This window comes from Halichoerus grypus, chromosome 4, assembly GCF_964656455.1.
Source record: "Halichoerus grypus chromosome 4, mHalGry1.hap1.1, whole genome shotgun sequence".
Lineage (NCBI taxonomy): Eukaryota > Metazoa > Chordata > Mammalia > Carnivora > Phocidae > Halichoerus > Halichoerus grypus.
Window position 1 is genome coordinate 67,313,154 of NC_135715.1, and position 19,978 is coordinate 67,333,131.

General features: G+C 37.7%; 1 long non-coding RNA gene across 1 annotated transcript in view; it reads right to left on the reverse strand.

The window, feature by feature from the left end:
- The window catches only part of LOC144381482 (uncharacterized), a 108,785-nt gene extending 89,356 nt beyond the window's left edge, over nucleotides 1–19,429 (reverse strand). The window contains exon 1 of the long non-coding RNA XR_013446732.1: nucleotides 19,152–19,429. This is a non-coding gene — a long non-coding RNA (uncharacterized LOC144381482). The remainder of the gene's footprint in view (nucleotides 1–19,151) is intronic.
- Nucleotides 19,430–19,978: the final 549 nt, after the last annotated feature.

Genomic DNA, 19,978 nt, shown 5'->3' on the forward strand with positions numbered 1-19,978 from the left:
TTTCATTAGTCTTCCCTAACTGTGTTTCTCTGGCAGGATGTTTACTTTCTGCTCAGACTGAGAAATTGTACCAATTCATTAAAAAATAGATAAATAATCCCCCACCCCGCTTCCCACATACTTGGTAACTACTTCTTCACCATAGTGTCCAGCCTCCAGGAATAATTTTGGCAAGCTGAGCTCTGGCAGCAAAGGGAGAGTATGGTTACAATGTCCACTACCATGGCTCTGCCTTTTCTGGGCTATAACACTCCGTTACTTCAGATAAATCACAATGGATTATACGTTAACCAATGAGGAACACGTTGTACAGGGAAAAGTGTGACTTTGAAGATAAAAAAGATTCTAAGAGATTGACTCTGTCACTTACTGTGTGATTTTTGGTGAAATATCCAACCTCTCTGAACTTGTTTCCTTATCTACCCATGGATATCAATGGGTATTAATTTATTAACTTAAATAAAGCCCAATCACAGGGCTTGGATAAAAACAAGTATGTAGTACGTGTACCTTCCCTCACACCTAATACAAATATCTTTTTCTCTTTTCTCTTTTCTAGAGTTCAATGTGTGGACCAGAGCCCAAAATGTAGATCCAACATCCTGATGCTGAAGCAGAATTTGGTACAAGGCAGCTCTAACTCAGACTTCACCCTAATTGAATTAAACTGAAGTTGATTTATCTTAGCAGGTGGTCTCTTGAGAGAGGTGAAATAGGCCAAAAACTATGGACTGAAGCTCCAGATGCTGTATTAGATATAGTTTCCCTCAGCTGCTACTCACTTCCTCTCCACTTCCAAATAGTCCAACAGTATCGAAGCCGAAGTCTGAAACAGCTGCTATGCTTTTCATTTCTCAACTTAATTTTAGAAGCCTTGGTCAAACAACTATTAAGCAGTAGGAAAAATTTCGTGCAATGGATGACATTTTGCTTATTTGTTTTGATATTATGTTCATCATAAAATCAATTTATGCATATGAAGGAATGAAAACAATACAAGAAATCGAGAGGTAAAAAATGAAAGCTTTCTATACTCCTGTGCCCTTCCCCTTCTCCCCAAACTTCAGACCACACACAGTGGATTTGGAGGCTGACTTCTGGATAGAGGAGGTGACATATTGAATTGAGTGGATTCTATTCCTCTGGAAGACAACTTCACCATTCACAACACTCGTCGGGAGATGGTTATAATGGAAAGTCATCTCTGATCTTTATATTGGCCATGGCTATCTTGAGGGGCTCTGACAGCCACTCTGTAACTGCCATACAAACCCTTGCAAATATGCCCTTTAGTTATGTTGAAGTCAAATTTAGTACTCCGTAGAAAATATCAAAGTATTTTTATTACTAAATATTAGTGGACAAGATCTTTCCAATTCCTAAATTTCTCATGGTTCTTTTGAGAGTATCACAAAAAAATAATAGCAATGACTTTTTCAACCCACACGATATTATTCAATTCACTGAAACAATAAAATCAAACAGGCTCCCAGTCCTTTATAGAGGCTGAACAAATAGCTGAGGTATTAAAAGAAATTGCTTCAATTCTGTATCTATTACATACACATGATGCATATGAAGAAATTCCTGCAATAGTCTTCCTATGGATTTTTCTGTCTTCATTGGGCCACCCCAGTTGACTCCATCTTGTTCATGAAATATCTCCCTAAAGCAAAATTGTAAAGATGAAAAAGTTTCTACTCAAAAACCATCATGAGAGACTATGGACTCTGAGAAACAAACTGAGGGTTCTAGAGGGGAGGGGGGTGGAGAGATGGGTTAGCCTGGTGATGGATATTAAAGAGGGCACGTACTGCATGGAGCACTGGATGTTATACGCAAACAATGAATCACTACATCAAAAACTAATGATGTATGGTGATTAACATTAACATGATAAAAAAAACATCATTGGTTTGGGTGCTCATTCGTTTTGTAAATGATGGGCATCACTCAAAGGAAAGTTCAAAGGCCTGTCATCCAAGGTTCTTTTTAGCCCAAGCCAATGTATATTTCCAGATTCTTCTTCCCCAATCACTCACATGTCATGGACTTGCAGGCACAAAGCGGACTGCTTCTACAACATTCTCCCACCATCCTTGCCTCCACATCTGGACTGTGATGACTTATTTTATATACTAGGAATGCTCTTTTTTCTGTGTCTGAGATATCATATTTATCTGTATCAGAAATAAAAGTATTTTCCAGAACAATAATAAAAACAAAATGACCATAGCCACTCCTGCTATAAACGATGGTGTGGGAATAATGAGGGGTAGTAGAGTAGCACTGACAACATCCATATTCAAAGACAGTCCTACCAAAGCATTTGAGCTGGCCTAGATTAAGAAAAATAAAACAAACAAACAAAAATCACTGCCATTTCAAGGCTCTGTGCTGCGGAAATAGTCCTAGAAGAGAAGCCTCTGGTTTCATAAAGTACTTTATGATCTGTGTGCACCTAAAGTCACTTGGAATTTGGTTTGGGTAGGATGACAGACAATGTTTCTATGTACAAGCCTTGTAGCCTTTTGTTGTCTTCTGAGAGGCAGCCAAAGTACAATAGAGAGAGAAGCTTCATAAGATAACCAGGGGCTGAAGAGAGATTCTCCATGAGAAAGGCCTGGTCATGGAACACAGCTGAAGGACTTTTAATTACAGGGCTTTCTAATACTTACTGTTACATTATTTACAGTATTACATGTAAATTCACCCACCTCCACTTTCTCACCATTTTAGCAAAGTTTATCTACCCCCTAGCCCTCTGTCTGTGGATCCTCAGAGGACGAGAGAAGAATAGAAGGAAAAGTGTGCCCAGCAGAAGAAAATGTTAGAGAAAAGAAAGACACATCATCTGCAGTAGGGACTCAGAGCCGGGGTGGCTGGAAGAAAATTAAGAACCCTTGAATCCTGGGAGTTAATGGAAAGAACGCTGGGTTCCCCTGACATATGTAATGGGTATGAAACCAGTTTGAGTTAAATCTTAAAGACACAGTAACCCCAGAAAGCTAAAAGATTTCAGTAATATGCAAGTAGGTAACATATGAGCAAAATATCCATTCATGAAAATCCAAATGAAATTTCCTATTACAAACAAAGTAAGTAAAAATTAAGAGAAGATGGAAGGTTACAGGAGAAGATTTTCGAAGGACCTGCGTAGCTGGAACAAGAAGAGGGGCTGGTGGCAGGACATCATCTTCAGCCACCCCTGTCACTGCAGCCTGATGAAGCAATGGCATGCTGCCAATCATTTCCCTCACAACTCCTGCCCTTGGCTTCCTTTGTGTGGCTTCCATACCCCACTCATTAGAAAAAAATCCCCCACAGTGGCAGTCCTTGTTGTAAAAGAGAGGGTTTGGGAGAAGGAAGGATTATAGAGATGTAAAAAGCCTCATATTGTGATTGCCCAAATGGATTTCCTCAGTATCTGCTGTTTCAAGTAATGCTTAAAAGGTCTTATCCACATTTGTTAAAAGAGAACTTTTTCAACTGTCGGGCATTATAATAATGATATTCCACCCATGTTTCCCTTTATATAAAGAGGGTATTAAATATGTATTAGACACAGGTGACTCAAAAGTCTTAGCTGTGATTAGTCTGTACAAGTCAATTTTTCTAATCAAAATGAAATTTTAGCATATCTTTGGAGTTCTTAAAACTCCAGGTTCCCTAGTCCAAACCTTTTGTTTTATACATGAGAAAATAAAATCAAAGCCCAGGGGCAGAGGATTTGATTTTTCATTCTCATTCTATTATAAGCATTGGGTTTAACTAAAGGTAACAATCTCACAAATAGAACCTATACACTCAGAACTACTCAGTACTTATACAATTGTGATCCATGATGATGGTGGTGGTGGTGGGTGGTGGTGGTGGTAGTTTCATTATTAACCCAATTCTTCACCCCTACTCACATCACACCTTTTGCAATGTGACTTTTAAGTTTCTCCAGGAAGAGTAGAGTATATTTCCTTGCCCCTTGGCTTTAAGTTTAGCTGAGTGACCAGCTTTGTCCCATAAATTAAAATGAAAGTGACAGTGTGTGAGCCAGATCTAATCCTGGGCCTTAAGAGTTCTGTGGGTTTCTGCTTGCTGTCCTGGGTCATATTCATCACAATGAGAAGGCCATTTCTTGTGTAAACCCCTGGTCCAAGAAGGATGAGAAACACATGGAGCAAAGCCATCCCAGCCCAGCCCACAGTTGCTCGGTAAGAAGTGGAGCTGTCCAACAGCCTCAGCCTGAAGCAGAAGCATCCAGCCAAGCCCAACTTGAATCAACAACCTCCTGCCAACCTACAGAGGCATGAGCAGTAATAAATGACTGTTGTTTTAAGCAATTGAGTTTTGGGATGCTTTGTTGTGAGAAATAGCAAACCATACAAGGATAAGCCATTCATTACCTCTAAATCCATTTTTTAAAAATTATTTTTAATAGGCTTTAAATGCCAAGTGGGTTATTTTTATGTTGTTTGGCTTTTGGCAGGCATGAGGGGAAAGAAAGAATATCTGCTCTCTTTTTCTCTTTGTTTCTACTTCTACCCATTAAGAATAATAGCCAAAATCCCCACTCTCTACCTAGAAGGGTACTGAAGGTAAGACACAGCTTCTCAGATGCCCACATTGCTCACAAAGGAAAGAACAGTGGTGAATTTTGTAAGAAATTGACATCCACTGAACCATTTTTTGGTGGTCATGCTGATGGTCCCGAAAGCCAGACCTGATTCCACATTTCCTTTTTCACTCTCTGCACTCTGTTAAACATGAGATGCCTCTTCTCTTGAGGTAACTATTCCACTTTATTTTCTGCCTCCAAATGGATGTTTAAGGCAATCTCGAGGTCCTCATTCATCCAGCTGTTTGGGTCCTGGGGTTTTGAGTCTGTACAAACCCAGTAAAATCTCTGGGTATTAGTATTGAGAGTCAGAGCAGAGGGTAAGAAGCTTATTTTAAACTTGACTCTAAGACATGGTATCCATTCCAACTTTCTAGTCCATTCAGCAATTTCCTTTATGTGTTTCCTCCATTGATCGATATCCAGAGGAAAAGAGGGGTTCCTTTCACTTTCTTCTTTGCAACTCTCTAAATTTAGCTTGTTCTTCAAAAGCTAGTTCTAATCTTGGTCTGTGATTCTCCACAGTGAAAGGAATCTCCACTGCCTCCAAATTGCAATAAACCTAATCTATCTGTACAGCTCATATGGCTTGTGTATAATTAGCTACCTTTTTATGCATTTACATATTATTGCCTCATTTAGCTTATTTGGTCTATATATTATCCTACTTCTGCTTATCTTCCTCAAGGTTAACATAATGCCTTTCCCAGGTAGGTGTTCAACAATTAACTTACATATGAATGATCTATTCTTGTGTATTCATGCCTTTTATCCCACCCAAGAGCAGACTATATAGACAAACTTATAAGTTTATAGTCTATATATATTTAACACGCTGACCAATAATACTGGTTTGTTGTTTTAACAAATATTAGAACTAAAATTGCTCACCTATTGCACAATGTCCTGTGTTTGTTGCTGTCTTTCCTCCTGGCATGGTTCCCTTCTATTTCCCACCTCAACTCCCCCTTTCTTACCTCCCACCACCACCACCACACACACAAGATATCCTCAGAACTAAAATAGTTCTCTGATTGCACTGCTCTTTCTCTATCTTCCCTAATCTAGCTTGTCTTTAAGGCAATTTTCCTTAATTGTTGACTTATTTAATTTCTTTGAGCCTATGGATTGACTTTCCAGGTTCTATTTACTTGACTTCTTCTACTATACCTTCTTTAAGTAAAAAATAATTAGGCCTCTGATTTTTGTTTGTTTACAAAACAGCCAAAAACGCTGGTTCCTACAATTTTACAAACAGAATTAAGAGAAAAGCATCCACTATAGATGGCAGGCTGATGAATGCAGGCTAGGTGAATACTGACTGGGTTAAATTGCATAGGGTTAAAATAAGCAGTGGTTCTTTTGTGAAAGAAAGAAAGAAAGAAAGAAAGAAAGAAAGAGAGAGAGAGAGAAAGAAAGAGAGAGAGAGAAAGAAAGGAAGGAAGGAAGGAAGGAAGGAAGGAAGGAAGGAAGGAAGGAAGGAGAAAAGGAAGAGAAAGAGAGGGAGAAAATTAGAACACTATACTTTAGCATTTGCCGAATCAAGAGTCTTAAGAATTTTAAATGCCCTCTCCCTGACTGTCAAGAGACTTACATTGATAAAAGCACCAAAAAATAAAAATCTTCGTCAAATGTGGTACTTGATCTTGTAAACTATCTTGTGCTTGACCTGAAGTGGTCAGTGGAGCATAGCACCGTAAATGGAGGACAGAGAGAGTGACTGTTTACCCAAAATTTGAAGCAAAGGCTGTGTTTGGAAAATACTGGATGGAAAAAATATATTGCCATGGCAACAAATTACTTTTATACTCACATAAAGCAAAAATAGATCTTTCCCTCTCTTCCTCTCTGAGAAGCACATATTTTAAAGTATATGGAAGATTAAAGGTGATATGCAGAAACAGCTGCATGAATATATTTTCATTTTTCTTCATTTGGTTTATACTAATGTCAGTATAAATCTGAAAAGCAGAAATAATTTTGAACTGGAAGTATCTCAGTTCCAGAGAGCAGGAGCAGCTTAGGAGAGAAATGTATAATTCAGTCAAAAACTCTATTTTGACTGTAATATAATGATGGCAGAATTGAACTTCTCAAAACAAAATGTTCCTGGCATCAGTCCCCAAGGAAAATAACATTTCTTCATGTATTTTTGTTTCTTTCTCTTTGAAAAGCCCAAAATGTTTTACCCCTCCCTTTGGCTAACAAAGAAGAATTCTTCAGTTTAACTTACATGAGAGGTAAATGATATTTTCAAGAGTCCTTAGATCTTTCTTTAAAGTTCTAAGATATGCTGCTCTATGTGATAACAGCTGTGGAACACTACTGTGGAGACTGTGGAGGAATGAGGAGGAAACAACCCAGCTTGTCCAGCACAGTTCTTGGAACTTGAATCATAAAAAGTCTCCCCACCACTATACCACTCACTTCCCAGGTCAGAGCTCTGTACTAGTTCCCCTGGAAAACACTGACCTTCCCAAGAGAGTAGGTAGTGAAAGTTGAGTAATAAAAGGTAGATGTTCTGGCCTGATAAAATTTTTGTCACCTGTTTTATTTCCCTTGAAAGATTATTTTCAACACTTAACAATAATCTTCATTTCCTTAAAGAAATGTAAAGAAGATCCTTTGTAAAGATCTTTCCCAAATTCTGGGAAACTATTTGATGGGCCATATGAAATTCCCATTTTATGTAGATCAAAAATGGCCAAATATTAGCAATTTCATAGGGTTAAACCTAGTAGATATTTTATGTGTTCATAGGACTTCCCTCTAAAGCACTAAAGCTATTGATAATTGTCTTCAAGTTCATCACAACCTTTTTTTTTTTTTCTTCCATAGATAAGAGGTGAAAGGCTTTCACATTCAGTGATGGGTTGTATTTCTATACACCCAACTTAATATGCCCAAACCTGAACTCATCACCACCACCCACAACTTAGCAAGCCTTCTATTCTATTTCAGCAATTGGCTCTCCCACATACTTAAACAGAAATCTGGGAGCAATCCTCAATATCTCTCGGTTTCTGTTCTAAGCTCTTACAGTCACAGTTTCATCAATTGCAACCTTTCTTCCTCAATCTCAGTGATACCGATCACTGCTATAGCCCAGGATCTTATCACACCTGCATTTGTGCCCTAGTCACAGGAATAGTCTCCCCATTTGCATCTCCTCATTCAAATTCAAGTCCCACTGCTGCCAGAGTAGCTTTTCCAATAACAAATCTAAAATATCCCTCTCATTTTAAAAAAACCTGAGTTCCCCAAGGTCCAGGGATAAACTCAAAATTCCTAAATTATAGCCACCTTGGACTACCATGTACTTTTTTTTTTTTTTAAGATTTTATTTATTTATTTGACAGAGAGAGACACAGTGAGAGAGGGAACACAAGCAGGGGGAGTAGAAGAGGGAGAAGCAGGTTTCCTGCAGAGCAGGGAGCCTGATGCGGGGCTCGATCCCAGGACCCTGGGATCATGACCTAAGCTGAAGGCAGACACTTAACGACTGAGCCACCCAGGTGCCCCTACCATGTACTTTTAAATTTGTTTTCATTTGCTTATTCTGGTTACTGTTCCTGGAATAGCCCACTCCACCCCAACCTTGTACATCTTGGAAATCTCTAATCATCATTTAGGGCCAAACTTCAGGGACTGGGGAAAACTCCTTGATCCATTGTCTCTAGTACTCAAGAGCCAGGATAAAGAACACTTCTCTTCTGCCTGAGTCTTTTGTACATACCCAGTTATAATGCTTGCCACATCCTAGCATCCTAGGGAGTATGACTGTTCCTGTACGTAACCCCATGCTAGCCCACAGATTGTGAGTTTCTTCAGTACACGTAGTTTTATTCAACTTTATTTTTCAAAAAGTCTAGCCTAAGTCTTCATCACTACTCACTCATTGTTGAAAAAGAGCATTATCAAATGAGTGACTTCCCAAACACTCTAACCACTTGGAAATAAGGACTTATTTTATGAGTTCCATAATGACCCAGAAGTATAGTTTCTTTCATCTTTTACTTTCAGTGACACTAGTTATATCTATATTGGCTTACTATATGTAGACTAGATTTTACCCCCAAACACATGTTTGTTTTATTTTGTTTTGTTCTTGTTTTATTTTCAACTGTGAGCAAGAATCTCTCTCTTTTTTTTAAGATTTTATTTATCCATTTGAGAGAGAGACACAGCGAGAGAGGGAACACAAGCAAGGGGAGTGGAGAGGGAGAAGCAGGCTTCCCGCCGAGCAGAGAGCCCAATGCGGGGCTCGATCCCAGGACCCTGGGATCATGACCTGAGCCGAAGGCAGACGCTTAACGACTGAGCCACCCAGGCGCCCTGCAAGAATCTTTGAAGCCATGTATACCAAGCTACCTCTGAAGATCTCAGATACCTTACATCTCTTTTCATATTACCACCATAATTTTACCATTAATCCAGTTTTCCTGAAGTAGAGTAGAAGATGCTATTTATCTAATGCTCCACTCCACATCCTATTGACCTCTATTTCTGAGTTCACTGGTGCTGGGCTGGACAGTATATCATATGCTGACAACTGTCCAGCTCAAGTACTTATATCTTTCTGTTTCTCTGCCAATGGCTTTTCCCAGCTCTACAAGAATTTGCCCAGCCAAGGAGTGCTATACATTTAATTCCCCCTGGGGGCAACTTTCAAACAATGAGAGTCACAGGAATGGGTAAATAAATACCCCAGTTTCCCAGTCCCTCAAGTGGACAATTCTGAGGTGTGTTCTACCCAGTTCCTCAGAGTTCCCCGATGGAATCCAGCTGCAGTTGCCCATGGTAGTACATGACTAAGTGGTTCAATTTTAGTGGCTTTTCTCCTTTCTCAACTTATCTTTCCCTTCTCAATTTTTCCATTCCCTTTCCTGTGCTTCCTTTGAACACTTCCCAAATAAATTACCTACATCGAAGACCTTGTCTTAGAGTTGCTTTGGGGGAAACTACAATTAAGATGGGAAACATTTTGGGAACCTAGTGCCCAGGTAGTTCAGAACATCAATAAAACCGGGAAGTGCACTAAATTTTAGAGCATATAGGGTCATAAAGATCATGTTGTCTTATTCACTCGCTCTCCTCTCGTTTCCTTCTGAGCCTCCTAGCTATCCTGGTTTATGTCTGTACAGTGCTTTGTTCTCTTGTCACTTGACTTAAGTGAAACGGTGTTGAATTTCTCCAAAGTAACTCTACAGGCAGGCAAAAGAAAAATGCAAGCAAACATAAGCCATGATAGAAGCCTAAAACTTGGCAGAGTAACTTTATCAGTTTGCTAGGGCTGCTGTAATGGGGTACCACAAACTGGGTGGCTTAAACAACAGAAATTTATGTCTCGGTTTATGACAAAGATGTCTGCTAAACGACTTTAATTCAGTAATTTACTAGAAGTCCTAATAAAGGCAAAAAGACAAGGAAAGATATACAACTTATAAAGACTGAAAGGGAAGAAATAAAACTGTCATAACAAATCACGTCTTTATGCATGTAGAAAATCTCCCCAAAATCTACAGATAAACCATTAGATTTAAAAAGTGAATTTACCAAGGTCACTGTATACACATCAATACACACAATTATTTGTATTCCTATAAGTCATCAGAAATAAATTTGAATCTTAAAATAAGAAAATAGGAAAAATTAATACAAGAATAAATTTAATGACTGCAATATCTCCACACAGAAAATTACAAAACATTATTGAGATACATTAAATAATACCTAAATGATGTTTTTACTATTCTCATGGATTGAAAGAGTCAATATTGTAGATATGCCCCCAGAGTAACCTATAGATTTACTGTAATATTAATAACCCCAGTAGTGATTTAGTGTAGAAATTATAAGATTATCCTAAAATTTATATGTAAACATAAAGAAATGCCAAGATAACCATGAAGAAGATCAATGTTAGAGCACTTCCATTACCAGATATCAAGGGTTACTATAAAGCTATGGTTATTAACAGAGCATAGTAATCATGCAAGGATAAACAAATGGAACAATAAGCAGGAAGAGAGTATTCAGAAATAGAATCCCACATACAGACATTTGATTTATTCCAAGGATGTCTCTGAAAAGGTGTAGGGGAAGAAACAGTCTTTCCAATAAATGGTGCTGCGTCAGTTAGATATCCATATAGAAAAAAAAAAGACATACACACATACACACACACATACACGAACATCCTTACTTCATACCATTTCCAAAAATCAACTCTTGTGAAGTAAAGTCTAATTGCAGAAGATAAAACAATAAAAATTTTGCAATATTACATAAGAGAATATCTTCATGACCATGGATTATGTGAATATTTCTTAAGCAGACAAAAAGCAGACATCATTAAGGCAAAATTGCCTTTATATAAGTCACTAAAATAAGGATGAATTCTGTTCATCAAAAGATACTGTCAAAAACTGAAGAAACACTCAAATCCACATTATATAAAGAACTCCTACTAATCAATAGAAAATGGGCAAAAGACTTAAATAGGCATTTCACAAAAGATCTCCAATATATTGACTGATAAATAATTAAAAACTTGCTCAACCTCCTCAGTCACCAGAGGAACAAATTGAAACCACAGTGAAATACCTGTATGCAACCATCAATATGACTTAAATGAAGAAAAAAAAAAGAAAAGAAAAATACCAAATGCCGATGAGAAAGCAGTTAGAATTCTCATGGACTACTGGTGGGAATATAATCTGGTACCACTATTTTGGAAACTGGTGTGCTAAAACTGAACAGAGACATGGTCTATAACCTGGCAATTCTGACCCTAGGTATTTATCCAACAGGACTACGTAGATATATACACAGAATTTTGCATACAGGAAGACTCATTGTAGCGCTATTCACAGTAGTCAATTACTGGAAGCAATCCAAATGTCCATTAGCAATAGAATGGGCAAATAAAGTGTGGCATAGTCATAATAAAATACTATACAGCAATGAAAATGAACAAACTTGCTACAAGATAAAAAATAAATAAATAAATAAACAGCATTCTGGAATACTGCCCCCCAAAAAACTTGCTACATGAAACAACATAAGTACACTTGACAAATATAATGTTAAGGAAAAGAAACTAGATACAAAAGAGTATAGATTGTATATTCCAGATATATTTCTCAAATACAGGAAAAACTCATTAATGGTATAGAAATCAGGATCATGGTTATCTTTGAGAAAAAAGACAGATAGTGACTAGACGTGGGCATGAAGGAGCTGCTGAAATTTAATATTTCTTGATCTAGGATACTGGTAATGTCCCATTTCTTGATCTTCATTTGAAGATGTTGTCATTTCATGAAAATTCATGGAGCTATATACATTTATGATTCATGTGATTCTCTATAAAAGTTATATTTCAATAAAAATGTTTATTTTCTAACAATTGACTTATCCATGAGACTTTTCCTAGATATCCCATCTCAGGTTATACCCTCTACCCGTACTCCATATCTCCATTCCCTGCTTTATTTTTTCCTTGGAAAATCTCTGTAGAACACAGACTTCAGAGGTATCCCACCTGAAAGCTGAGATTGCTAGGATATTTTACAAGTAAACTTCTGTCAGTTGTTAGTTGAGGACTGCTCCTAGAAGTGTCTGGCCCATCTCCAGGCAGAGCAGGCTCTAGGGGTCAGCCCTGAGACCAAGAGTTTCAGGGGCTCGCAGAGGGGTGTTGGGATGACTGCACCAATTGGAGACAGGCTGCTGCGATCTGGACTGGCCATATTAAGCATTTTACTTGTTTCATCTTATTTTCTGAACCCTATCCACTGTAACTAGAATATATGCTCCAAAAGGGCAGGAATTTAGGTTTCTGGGGTCTGTTTTTGTCTGGCACGTGGAATATACTCAATAATATTTATTGAATAAATGAATGAAGAACAACCAAGACTGTCATTTCAGTCTATTTCATGGCCATTTAAATTATCTTTCAGTATACATAACTAAAAGAATAAAAAGGCCTTTATTTTCTGAATTCATTGACAGCAATATCCTATGTGGCAAATATGAGCTTTTCTCTAAGCTACATAATTCACCATCTTTTCCCTTTTGTTGATGTGACTGCCTCTTTGCTAGAGGTGGAAAATGAGATGTCTGACACAAGGCATTCTCTAAAGGAACAAACAAAATATATCTGTGTGTGTGAACATATACATTTTTTATATATATTAAGCTACAACTTAGTACCATTTACTCCTCTACGTGTTTATAACTTATTTGATTTGTATCTTAACATTGTCTTTTTTCCACTTGAAAAACTGTGGTGTTCCGCATAGTCTTTTATGTTTAACAATAACAATAACATTAATAATCATAATAAATGTGACACTTCTAATACTATGCAAAGCATTTTATTTTAAGGCTCTTAGACATATTTTTAAAGTATACTGTGTTCTTTTTATAGTCTTTAAATAATTTGCTTGTTAATAAATTATTAAAAATTATGAATACTGACCTGTATTCAACCCTAATACCTTAAATAATTTAACCAATTCTAAGTGCCACCTTCAACTCTTAAAACTTTGTTTACTCAAGTCATTCCCTCTTATAATCTCCTTCTCTGGAGGACATCTCCTTGTCATTCATAAGCAGACATACTCTGTTGGAAAGACCACAAGTGATCTTTTTAATAAATAAAGATCATTAAAATTGAAGACGTCTGACTTTTTTAAAAAGTCATCTTTTTCTCCCAGATTTTGACCTCTTTCCATCTTTCATTTATCCCGGATAGCTAACGCTTATTGGCCTCTTCTGAACGTGGGCTCTTTATCCTTGCGTAGCTTTCATATACCAGACAAAATCGCCCTTTTCTCTTGCCTCTATTCTATAATCTGATTAAAACTCTGGGGATTGGCTTAGAAATTGTATTAATGACATCCATAATATCAACCTCTCCATTGGTTATAGCATGAATTCATTTCTTTTTCCTTTCATTATTATTGGTTTGCTGACTGAATAAAAACTCTTTAGTTGCTAATGGTTCCCTATAGAAGAAAGAAAATCAGGATTTGGTGAAGTAGGAAGTGGAGATGATATGTTGTATGGCATGCGACATGGTTTTTAAAGGAATAAGGTGCCCATTAGTATCATTCAGTCAGCAAAGGTTTTTAAATGCTGACCATGTATCAGGCACTGTACTAAGTGTTGGGAATACAAAATTAAATAAACCATGTTCTGCCCTCAAAGAACTTACAGTCTAATAAAGGTTAAAATAAGCACATGAGTGATTGTATTTAACTTTGGTAAAAGATAGGAGAGTGGTATGCACAAGGTGTTGTGGTCTCAGCAAGGGATAAAGATAGAAGGAGATGGTTAGGAAAGAATAGATGAGGAAGAAGGAAAGAACAGAGAGAGATCTCAGACAGAGAAAGTGTGCTTCAAAAACCCAGAAGGGTGATGAAGTCTTGGAATATGCAGCAGCATGTAGGAAAGAGATTATTTTATGTCCTAAGATAGGAGTATGGCTTTATTCTAAAACATTCTATGAAGGATGTTAAGCATGGAATGATTTATATTTTAGAAAATCCCCTTGGTATATTATAAAGATGGATTGAAGGGGGACCAGACTGAAAACAGAAAGACTAGTTGAAAGATCCAGGTGAGAATGGTATAAGAGCTTATTCCCTGGCTCTAGTGAGCTAATGGAACTAATTAATTGAGCTAATCAATTCTAAAATACTCCTAGGTTTCTGGTTTGGGAAAGTGGGTTGAGGATGGTTCCATTTGCTAAGGTGGGAAATACAATCATAGGTTGGGAACAGGGGGTGAGGAGGACGTGTTCAGTTTTAGACGTGAGGAATTTGGAATACCTGTAAGACAGCTAAGTGAAAGACTTCAGTAGACGCTTGAATATAAGACTTGGAGTTCGCTAGAGAAATCCTGCTTAAAAATACAGGTTTCTGGAGTCATCAACATACTATGCAGTAGTTGATGCCATGGATGTTGTTTATGTCACCCAGAAGCGTGTGAAAAGTAGAAGAGTAGAAAATCGGGGTTGGGGGGGCAGGAGTTTCTATTGTTAAGGCTTGAGCCAGAGAAAGAGGAGCCTCAGAGGAGAGACAGCAAAGGAGCAACCACAGATGTGATAGAAACCTAAGGAAGAGTTATATCATGGAGGCAGAGGAGCAAAGAGTAATTCTCTCATGTTGCATAGATCTAAAATTATATCTGACTTTCAAACAAAATTTTGAATCAGAAGACCGGGAGACTCAACAGCATTCCAGACTGACGAAAAGAGTAAAGCACGGTAAAGAGAAGCAGTGGATTAAAAAGTAGGAAATGGGAAAACAGAAACCACATGTTAAATAAGGATACTATGAAACCAACACAGTTGTTTACACTTGATCATTTGGTAAATGGGATAAGCCTCCAGTATTTTTCCTCTTTGAATTTGGAGGGCTTTTAGGGGCTGTTTTGGCCCCTGACCTTCATCTTGTAGGCAGCTCAGGTAGTATCATGTCTGTTTATAGATGTGCTAACTGAGGCTCACAGAATGATTTGTCTGATATTCACTTAAGTACGAAAAAAGACTCCCACCAAAACATCACAATTGTGCTTTTTCTCATCCTTTTACCTCTCCTATCAGAAAAGAAACTATTGTTTACTAGTAATGGGTTTGAAAGTCTATGCTATCTTGCTTATTAAATTTCACCTCCTTTTTTGGATGCAAATGTTAATTCAGGACTTCAGAAAATTTTGAACAAAAATAATCATATTGAGAAGGGTCATAAATGTATTGCCAAGTGTATGAATTTTAGACTATATTAGAGACTAAGTTTTGTTGCATTAAAGTAGCTTTCAAGGCTTAAAAAAAATAATCAGAAACCTCTCTTAAAATTAAGTAATAAAGGGGCGCCTGGGTGGCTCAGTCGTTAAGCAGCTGCTTTCGGCTCAGGTCATGATCCCAGAGTCCTGGGATCGAGCCCCGCATCGGGCTCCCTGCTCGGCGGAAAGCCTGCCTCTCCCTCTACCACTCCCCCTGCTTGTGTTCCCTCTCTCGCTGTCTCTCTCTCCATCAAATAAATAAATAAATAAAATCTTTAAAAAAAAAATTAAGTAAAAAGTATAATCCAATATATAAAACAGTAATCCTAACATATTAAACAGTGATATTTCATTAGTAAAATTTTATTTTATAATATATTTAATTTACAAAGTATATTTTTGCCTTGTATTTTTAGAGGTCACTCAATTGTTTCAATAAATACAAAACAATTCAAAATGGGGATTATGCCAGCAAGCTGAAGATGAGTCTGTAACTAATGTCTGCCATGGCTTTTGTTTATTCAGCTTAGAGAAAGTCCATATTCACATGGACAAGTGGTGGCAAATGGTAGTTGTTCTTATAAAACCATTCACCTTGCATGATCACAGTACCCAGTAGCTATATATATGTGGCCAAAGAAGGTTTATCCTGAGGACTGCACAAAAATTAATTAACTTGGAAGCACAAGATAACAAGCTAGTTGGTTCCAATGTTAAAATTTGCTATATAATACATTTTAAAAGGCATATTGGTTTTATTCCTGATTAAAATATATTAGAAAATAAAATTTATAGTGAATTTCTGTCACACCCCTTGAAGTTCATAATCTTTTGTGGAAAATACTTTGATATTACAAGGTCTAATAAACTTTGATATAGAGCAGTATTTTTCAAAGTAGAAATATTATTATAAGACCCTTTTCATTTTTTAATAAACTTTTTATTGTAGAATGGCTTTTAGATTTACATTCAAATTGAGAAGCTAATACAGAGTTCCCATAAACCCCATACCCAATTTTACCTATTGTTAACATCTTACATTAGGATGGTACATACATCACAATTAATGAACCAATATTGATACATTATTATTAAAGTCGATACTTATTCAGATTGTGTCAGTTTTTCTCTCATGCCCTTTTCCTGTTCCAAGATTCCACCCAGAATACTACATTACATTTAGTCGTCATATTGCCTCAGGCTCCTCTTGATTGTAACAATTTCTCACTTTTCTTGTTTTTGATGACCTTGACAGTTTTGAGGAGTATTGATAGAGTATTTTGTAGAATTTCACTCAATGGGATTTTTCTGATGTTTTCTCATGATTACTCTAGGGTTATGGGGTTTTGGAAGGAAGATCACAGAGGTAAAGCGTCATTTTCATCATATCATACAATCAACATGACTTATCACTGTTGACATTGACCCTGCCCATGTGGCCCAGGTAGTGTTTAACAGGTTTTTCCACTTAAAGTTACTCTTTTTCCTCCCCTTTCCACACTGTCCTCATTGGAAAGAAGTCACTTGGGCAGCCCATACTTAGGAACTGGGGAGTTATGTTCCTCTTTCCTAAGAGCAGAATATACTTCTCTTCCATTTATTTTATTCAATTATTTATTTGTCAGTATGGCTCCATGGTATTTATTTTATATGTTGTGTTATAATCCAATAGTACTTTATTTTGTGCCTCGAATTGCTTCAGAATTGGATACTTGGAGCTCTTTCAGTTGGTTCCTGTGTTTTTTGACATGGGTTTGACATTTTATTTGGGGCACATCCTTATTTTTTTGCTCTATAAGATAGTCCAAAGCTCATCTTGTATATTTCCTTCCTTAGTCCTATAATCAGCCACTTCTGAAAAGATGCCCTGGTTCTTTTTATTGGAGAATGGTATTAGAAACCAAAATCTGGTTGCTAAGTGGGTTCATTGCTCCAAGGGTATCATTGCCTCTAGGCTTCACTTTAGACAGAGCAAAAAAATGTATTTCTCTATTCTATATGTATACACACATATCTAGAAATATGTCTATATGTAACCATCTGTAGCTACATTAAGCTAAACATGCATTCATACTAATGGCTCCAACTCTAATCCATTACCGCACGGGTCATTCCAGCCTCTTCCCTTGCTGACCTGTGACCTCCCATTACAACGGTAAGAAATGTGTTGCCTTCCATCTGTCATCCATTTAGTTAATTGTTCAAATCTCCTTTACATGTATCGGGGTCTCAGAACTGTTAACCTATATACCTGCAGGCAGCAACTTCATCAACTAGATACATTGCGTATGTGTAGTTCTTTCCTCTTTAGTCTTAGAGACTCCGCCCATTTCCAGAGTCATTTAGATCAGCTCCTTCTCCTCCATATTCTTCAGTGAGCCTGTTTCATACACGTGTGATACAGTTAGACAATTTTGCTACATTTTATATCCCATCTTGATATTCCTAGATATCCTAAAAGACTTTTTAAAATTTGCATACATTTTCACTTTTTTGCTATAAAGTTCTGTGGGTCCACAGTATCCTATGGGATAGTTTCACCACCCTAAAAAAAATCCTTTGTGCTTCACGTATTCAGTTCCTCCCCTTCCCCCATGGAACTCTTGGCAACCACTGATCTGTTTACCATCTCAACAGTTTTGCGTTTTCCAGATGGTCATGTAATTGGAATCACACATGTAGCTTTCTCAGACTAGCTTCTTTCACTGAGCAGTATTCATTTAAGATTTGCCCCTGGCTTTTCAGAGCTTGGGAGCTCATTTTTTTGTGCTGCAGGATAGTTTCCATTGTATGGATGTATTATGGTTTGTTTATCCAATCACCTTTGAAGGACATCGTGCTTACTTCCAGTTTGCAGTGATTATGAATATAGTCACTATAACCATTCATATGCAGGTTTTTGTTTCCAAATCAGTTGTACATACCTAGGAATATGACTGCTGGATCATATGGTAAGCCAATGTTTAGCTTGTAAGAAACTGCCAAACTGTTCCAAAGTGGCTGTACCATTTTGCATTCCTACCAGCAATGAATGAGACTTCCTGTTGCTTCAAATCATTGCCAGCAATTAGTATTGCCAGAATTTTGGATCTTAGCCATTCTAATAGGTGGGCAGTGATATCTCATTGTTGTTTTAATTTGCAATACCCCAATAACAAATGAATTTGACCATTTTTTCTTACGCTTATTTGGCATCTATGTATTTTCTTTGGTACAGTGTCCAGATCTTTTGCCCATTTTTTAATTGGCTTGTGCCCTTTTCACTTTAAAATCCATCCTCATAATTCAAGCATTTGGTATAGTTTTCAACCAAATAACACTGCATAACCTGCATAACCTTTTCCATTCTTAAAATTTGGGGAATCATTCTCAAGTTTATTTGAGCTGGTCATTATTCTCTTATTTTGTAAGCTTAGCAAATACTGTCAGCTAAGAATGTTTTATTTGAGGCAAAAATAATGGTTCAGAGACTATCAATTCATCCTGGCGAAGGGGTAGAGATCAGAGAAGGGAATAAAGTTAGTTTTGGCAGCAAGGGAGCAGTAGTATGGGGCCCAAACACCCAAAGATGTGACTCATGAGGAGTGAGCCACTAATGAGGCAATGTCCACACACAGTCTAAATCAGGCTGGGGAAGAGCAAGTGGGAAACACTGTTCTTTCTTATCCAACTATTTGCTTTAAGTAAAGGAAATGGGAATAAAAATAGGATAAAAATAAAAAAGGAAACAAGCATATCGTGTGCTCACTTATTTTCTAGGCACTTTCATAATGGTTTCTCCCGAGTCAAGAGTTTGGAGCTAGCTTTGCTGCCAGGGCGACTTCTGCAGCCGGGGTGCAAATTAACCAGACCTTCAGCAAAGATCGGTTTCTCTCTGCAGACGCCTTCAGCCTCTGCCCTCTTACTCATCAGGGCATATGGAACCCACTGCTATTTGTAATCCCATAACTCTGGCCTCAGATCACACAGTATGTGGGGCAGAACTAAATACAGATCTCAAATCCTGGGATTATTATGCTGCACAGACACCCAGAGGTGCATTTCTGAGTCTTCCACCGAGACATAGCCTGAAAACAAGAAAGTCGGCAAATGACTTGTAAAGCCACTGGGTGGGGGCATCTGGGTGGCTCAGTCAGTTAGGTGTCTGCCTTGATCCTGGAGTCCCAGAATCAAGCTCCACATCAGGCTGCCTGCTCAGTGGGGGTCTGCTTCTCCTTCTCCCTCTGCCCCTCCCCCTGCTCCTTCTCTCTCTCTCTCACTCATTCTCTCAAATAAATAAATAAAATCTTTAAAAAAATCTTTAAGGCCACTGGGTGGTATGCCCTAGATGATGCACAGCTTTCACCTCTCCTTTTACTATCTCCCAATGAGCCATCTAAATGCCTTTACAGACTTCACTGCTTCTGGATATGCAAGGCTACCCATCTCCCCATCTCCCCAGCTTTAGTTAGAAAAGTGGAGAAGACCAGGCAATACCAAGTGACTTTAACAAAGGCAGACCGAACATCATCCCTGTGGACACGCTGTGCTGTTTTTATCTGCTGACCTTAATTCATGTACCGCTCCCTCTCCCGG